The sequence below is a fragment of the Schistocerca piceifrons genome, chromosome 2 (genome assembly GCF_021461385.2).
Source record: "Schistocerca piceifrons isolate TAMUIC-IGC-003096 chromosome 2, iqSchPice1.1, whole genome shotgun sequence".
Taxonomy (NCBI): Eukaryota; Metazoa; Arthropoda; class Insecta; order Orthoptera; family Acrididae; genus Schistocerca; species Schistocerca piceifrons.
The window spans coordinates 789750008-789757090 of record NC_060139.1 but is presented as its reverse complement, the minus strand read 5'-3'; the positions used below and the strand labels follow the sequence as shown (position 1 = coordinate 789757090).

Here is a 7083-nt window from a genome sequence, read left to right as displayed (position 1 = left end):
AACAGCTACGTTTATTAATGAAATTATGTATCTTTTAGCAACATTCGAGAGCCATTAAGGGCAATAGCTTTTCTTTTTCAATTCACTCATGCACTGCCCTAAAAGCAGGCCTTTCACTGCAAGTTCAGTATTACCCATTTTGCCCATGTGTACCATACTTTTAATTTTACAATGTTACGAAATTAATCTGATTTCGTCTATTGGCAGGTGGTTTCACTATCTAGCGACTTCCTTCCATTCATAGTCCCTCCTAAAACGTCCTTTACAACACAGAACGCAATCATCGAGATCCCTAGTCAACTCCGTTACCCATATTTTACTGCCGTTTTCGACACTCTTCTCTCATTCATTCTTTCCAATAACTTCTCATTCCCTGCTTTGTCTTTCCATTTCACTCCACCTACAGAAACAGCGCTGTGTTTATGACACTAGACGCGTATTCAGGAGGAGCAGACTTCGAAACCGCTTCACACTACAATACACCCCTTCCTCTCCGGATGGTAGACTAAGTAAAGAATTACGGCGTTGCTAATCGGTTGATATTAATTTGGGATATGGCATCGAATCTGGAGTGAAAGTACGAGGGCTGTTCAATAAAGAAGACCATAATTTTTTTTGACAACATACCTTTACTCATCCTCATAATTTTGATGGTCCTTCTCAAAGTAGTCTCCCATGAATGCGATGCACTTGTCCCAGCGTTTCTGCCAGTCTTCAAATGCATGCTGGAAACCATTTTTTGAGAGGACCTTCAAAATCGCCTCCGCAGCCTTCACCACTGCGTCTGATGATTGATAATGCCTCCTACGAAGGTGTTTCTTCATGTTAGGGAATGAAAAAAAATCACATGGGGCTAAATCCCGGCTATAGGAGAGTGAGGGATGCATTTCACGTAGATTTTTGCAAGATATTCAGCAACAACATTGGCAATATGCGGCCGCGCATTACCGTGGTGCAGCATTCAGCCTGCTTCACGGAAATGTCATCTTTTGCGCCTGATATGGAGTTGCAATGTTTTCAGGACATCCCTGTAGTATTGTCCAGTTACTTGTGTGTGATACAACATGCTGATAAACCCTTCTGTGAATATCAAAGAATGAGATGACCAGAAGCAACCACATTTGCTTTTTTGGGGGTTGATGATGGAGATTTCCACGCTGAGCTTTGCTGTTTGTTCTCAGGATCAAAATGATGTCGCCAGGGTTCATCAGTAGTGATTGCATTTGAAAGAAACTACATATCTTCCCCTGACATCAACTTTAACTGCCTGCAGGCCTGCACGTGAATGTCCCTTTGTTTGAGAATCAAATGATGTGTAATTTTTCTATCACCAACGTGTGGGTGGCACCAAACGAAATGTTCGGTATTTCAGAAAGTGATTTTAAGGTAATTCGTCGATCCTCACAATGACAGCAGCAGTGTTGATGTTATCTTCCGTAAGGGCAGTAACTGGAGCACCGGGTCAACCTCCCTTTGAAACTGTCTCCCGTCTTTACGCATTTTAAATCACCTTCGAGCTGTGCTGTAGGGAAGAACAGACTCTCCATAGGCCTCCTGTAACATTTTATAGGCCTCAGCCGAAGATTTGTTGAGACGAAAGCAGAATTTCAAAGCCGCGTATTGTTCCTCGCGTGTACCTCCATTGCAGTGGTAGGCAATAAAGAACATGTCTGACCTTGCCTGCCTCTCACAGGCGGGAACCAGGAGTCCCAACATTGAAGCTACTACGACGTGTTTGTTGCACGTTACCATAAGCTAACTGAATATCATAAGATTAAATTTTAGCTCGAGAAATTATGACCATAAAAAATTATGATCATTCTTTATTGAACAGCCCTCGTATAACCCGGTAGAAGTCTGGTGCTGTCGCAACTTGATCGTTATTGTGCGATTTACTTTGCGCAATAACGATCGGTAGAAATAAAAAATGTTCAAAATAATACGGCACCTAACTAGTGAAATTTTGGGCAACGGCCTTGCCGCAGTGGATACACCGGTTCCAGTCAGATCACCGAAGTTAAGCGCTGTTGGGCGTGGCCTGCACTTGGGTGGGTGACCATCCGGGCCGCCATGTGCTGTTGCCATTTTTCGGGGTGCACTCAGCCTCGTGATGCCAATTGAGGAGCTATTCGACCGAATAGTAGCGGCTGCGGTCAAAGAAAACCATCGTAACGACCGGGAGAGCGGTGTGCTGTCCACACGCCCCTCCTATCCACATCCTCAACTGAGGACGACACAGCAGTCGGATGGTCCCGATGGGCCACTTGTGGCCTGAAGACGGAGTGCTTAACTAGTGAAATTTTGGACCTAAATGACGAACTTATTTTTACTCTGTTTGTAAATTACTGCAAATGAACGGTCCGCCAGCTCACTTCGTGTGACCGAAATCGCTTAAAACTCTTGACTTTGAAATTAAATTACGTTACTACTGTAGCATGTTGGCAGGCGTGGACAGTCGCAAAGGCACTGACTCGCGCTCGTTATGAAAACACAATGATCACCCAGAAGTATTCTCAGTCATGGACAAAAGCAAACTTGCAACTACATCGTGAAACTAATTACTAGCTCTTTACCCTACCAGTTACCTAACAACTGAACTGCTGTTAAACTGTTTTGAAAAAGGTAAACTTATCGAAAGTATTTAAATTGACCGATCTACAATAGTAACTGGTTTTTAACATGATTACGGAATTCGCTGCTTTGACTTATTGTTACGCAAATTACTTCTCATGCCAAAATTGTCTGAAGATGAAGGATTGTTACATATAATGCTTTGTCAAATTACTTGTCAATAATCAGAACTTAAGTAGCAAGTTCAAGAAAACTAATTTTTTTGTTCGCTTTCATTTAAACTATGACTCAGTTCGATAAAATTCACACTCCTTATCATTTACTTTCAGTTCATTAATGACTCACTCGGTTAATTATGGATACGGAGATGATTCTGTCAGGTAGTTGTTACTGAGGTGAGGATCATCCACCTTAACACAGATAAGTTGCTAAAGTATTCGTTATTGGATGATTCGCAACTAACACTGGCAAGCCTTTTACAGGTCTGAATGATAAATTGGTAGGGTCTTACTTGAGAGCGGTGCCGTCGGCGCGGCCAGATCCGCTGTACCACGACAATGTACGGCCACGGGCTCTTCACACAACTTTAGGCCCCCAGACCTCTTCTTAAACACCAGTTAACCTTGACGCTTTGCACTGTGCCGAATTATTTCTCCACTTTATGCCTGGCCATACCGTACGTGGGATCTCGCAGTGAAACAAGCCTTGCGTCCTCTCGCGGCAGATTTCCTCCTTTGCGTCCGACCCACTCACTCGCTACTAACAGACTCTCCGTTACCACCTGAAAGACATTGTCCGACTGCTCTGTGCTCCTGCGCCCAGCGGCAGTACGACGATAACAATAACCTCTTTGGATTTACCTAGCGCTTTTCCCTGGCTTGGCCAGTGCCTCTTCTACAATTCTTTACGTTCTCTTTCATGGGTTATTTTTCACACAGGAAATTATTAAAACATATATACATCACAATAATATACGCAACATATTTATACACTTCATTTAAATGTACGTAGTCAATAAAGCAGGAAAAACTTATTCGGGCACTGTGTTGTTGTTACAAGACCATCCACATTTATGTTTTTCTGATGCCTCTAAATCAATTATAACAAATTCCTGGATGGTTTCATCGTAGATAGTATGGTCGATTTCGAGACACATTTTCCCCCACTCCGATCATATGTTTAATTTGTAATGACCTCTTCGTCAGTAGGACATTAAACCCTAATCTTTCTTCCTTCACAATCGTTAAACGGCAATTGTACCCGAAATTCAACATTCTTTTATTTTCTCTAAACCAGTTTTTTAAAAAAAATCGGTCTTTTTTATTCTCACCAAACACGGACACTTATGTTTTCTTGCTTTCTTACTCTATTTATATCATTATCAGCGAAACTAATGTTTCGCATGTAGATTTGTGTACCTTCGTATCTCACAATTTATCTTTCATCAATGTACCGCTCCGTCATTAAGTTACCTTTCATTCTAGAACCTAAGACTATTCTCACCAGAACAAAATACCCTATACTTCAGAATGAGATTTCACTCTGCAGCGGAGTGTGCGCTGATATGAAACTTCCTGGCAGATTAAAACTGAGTGCCCGACCGAGACTGGAACTCAGGACCTTTGCCTTTCGCGGGCAAGTGCTCTACCATCTGAGCTACCTAAGCACGACTCACGCCCGGTACTCACAGCTTTACTTCTGCCAGTATCTCGTCTCCTACCTTCCAAACTTTACAGAAGCTCTCCTGCGAACCTCATTCTGGAGACATCCCCCAGGCTGTGGCTAAGCCATGTCTTCACAATATCCTTTCTTTCAGGAGTGCTAGTTCTGCAAGGTTCGCAGGAGAGCTTCTGTAAAGTTTGGAAGGTAGGAGACGAGATACTGGCAGAAGTAAAGCTGTGAGTACCGGGCGTGAGTTGTGCTTCGGTAGCTCGGTTGGTAGAGCACTTGCCTGCGAAAGGCAAAGGTCCCGAGTTCGAGTCTCGGTCGGGCACACAGTTTTAATCTGCCAGGACGTTTCATACCCTATACTTGTCACTTACAAAATACTTTTTCTTTCACCTTGTGCTTCTGAGAGCCCATCCAGTGGCCAACATCTATGAACTGACAGTTCCTGGCAGATTAAAACTATGCGCCAGACCGAGACTCGAACCCGAAGCAAGTGTTGCCCGCGAAAGGCAAAGGTCCAAAGGTCGAGTTTATGCCAGACCAACTAATTCTCACTCTTTTGGTTTCTCGATTCTCAGCATGGAAATGCGTAACAGTGGAGACGTAACCAGTCCATTGCCATCTTTTGCGAAGAAAATATTAAAAGTACATGAGAAATGTGTTAATATGTAGTCCACAGTGCGATTTAACCTGTTTCTCATGTTAACATGAATTAGTGAAATTACAATGAAATGAACACCCTTTCGGACATGTCCGAAAGAACAGATACCACCGAGCGAGGTGGCGCAGTGGCTAGCACACTGGACTCGCATTCGGGAGGACGACGGTTCAATCTCGTGTCCGGCCATCCTGATTTAGGTTTTCCGTGATTTCCCTAAATCACTCCAGGCAAATGCCGGGATGGTTCCTTTGAAAGGGCACGGCCGACTTCCTTCTCCGTCCTTCCCTAATCCGATGAGACAGATGACCTCGCTGTTTGGTCTCTTCCCCCAAACTAACCAACCAACCAACCAACAGATACCATCTTAGTATGTATACAGTTAAGGCTCACCGTAAGAGTACGGGCACTGTTTGTGCATTCGCACAGAAGAAGATGGTCATCTTCTTCTTCCGTGTAGATAGAGCGTCTGCCATGTAAGCAGGAGATCCCGGATTCGAGTCCCGGTCGGGGCACACATTTCATCTGTCCCCGTTGACGTATGTCAACGCCTGTAGGTAGCTAAGGGTGTTCATTTCATTTAAGTTCATTCTAACGAGCTGCATAGTCACCGATGGTATCTGTTCTTTCGGACATGTCCGAAAGAACAGATACCATTTTAGTATACAGGGTGAGTCACCTAACGTTACCGCTGGATGTATTTCGTAAACCACATCAAATACTGACGAATCGATTCCACAGACCGAACGTGAGGAGAGGGGCTAGTGTAATTGGTTAATGCAAACCATAAAAAAATGCACGGAAGTATGTTTTTTAACACAAACCTACGTTTTTTTAAATGGAATCCCGTTAGTTTTGTTAGCACATCTGAACATATAAACAAATACGTAATCAGTGCCGTTTGTTACATTGTAAAATGTTAATTACATCCGGAGATATTGTAACCTAAAGTTGAAGCTTGAGTACCACTCCTCCGCTGTTCGATCGTGTGTATCGGAGAGCACCGAATTACGTAGGGATCCAAAGGGAACGGTGATGGACCATAGGTACAGAAGAGACTGGAACAGCACATTAGGTCCACATGCTAACACCTTTTTATTGGTCTTTTTAACTGACGCACATGTACATTACCATGAGGGGTGAGGTAAACGTACACACGTGGTTTCCGTTTTCAATTACGAAGTGGAATAGCGTGTGTCCCACTGGAAACGCGTCGACGTATGTGGTATCAGCATGATGGTGCACCTGCACATTCCGCAATTAACACTAGGCTGACCCTTGACGGGATGTTCGACGGGCGTTTCATAGGACGTGGAGGACGCATAAATTGGCCAGCCCGTTCTCCTGATCTTACACCTCTGGACTTCTTTCTGTGGGGTACGTTAAAGGATAATGTGTATCGTGATGTGCCTACAACCCCAGAGGATATGAAACAACGTATTGTGGCAGCCTGCGGCGACATTACACCAGATGTACTGCGGCGTGTACGACATTCATTACGCCAGAGATTGCAATTCTGTGCAGCAAATGATGGCCACCACATTGAACATCTATTGGCCTGACATGTCGGGACACACTCTATTCCACTCCGTAATTGAAAACGGAAACCACGTGTGTACGTGTACCTCACCCCTCATGGTAATGTACATGTGCGTCAGTGAAGACCAGTAAAAAGGCTGTTCCAGTCTCTTCTGTACCTAAGGTCCATCACCGTTCCCTTTGGATCCCTACGTAATTCAGTGCTCTACGATACACACGATCGAACAGCGGAGGAGTGGTACTCAAGCGTCAACTTTAGGTTACAATATCTCTGGATGTAATTAACATTTTACAATGCAACAAACGGCACTGATTACGTATTTGTTTATATGTTCAGATGTGCTAACAAAACTAACGGGAATCCATTTAGAAAAACGTAGTTTTGTGTGGAAAAACATACTTCCGTGCATTTTTTTTTTGGTTTGTATTAACCAATTACACTAGCCCCTCTCCTCACGTTCGGTCTGTGGAATCGATTCGTCACTATTTGATGTGGTTTACGAAATATATCCAGCGGCAATGTTAGGTGACTCACCCTGTATATAATGAATTAGTGAGATGGAAGCTGAGCTGTGTCGATAAAATAGGCTTTCATATTCGCGTATTACACGTTTCAGGAACGTTTCCTGCATATTATAAAATTTCGT

At 43.6% G+C, this 7083-nt stretch overlaps 1 pseudogene; it reads left to right on the top strand.

The window, feature by feature from the left end:
- Window positions 1-1966: 1966 nt before the first annotated feature.
- Window positions 1967-2084, top strand: LOC124778508 (annotated as a pseudogene).
- Window positions 2085-7083: the final 4999 nt, after the last annotated feature.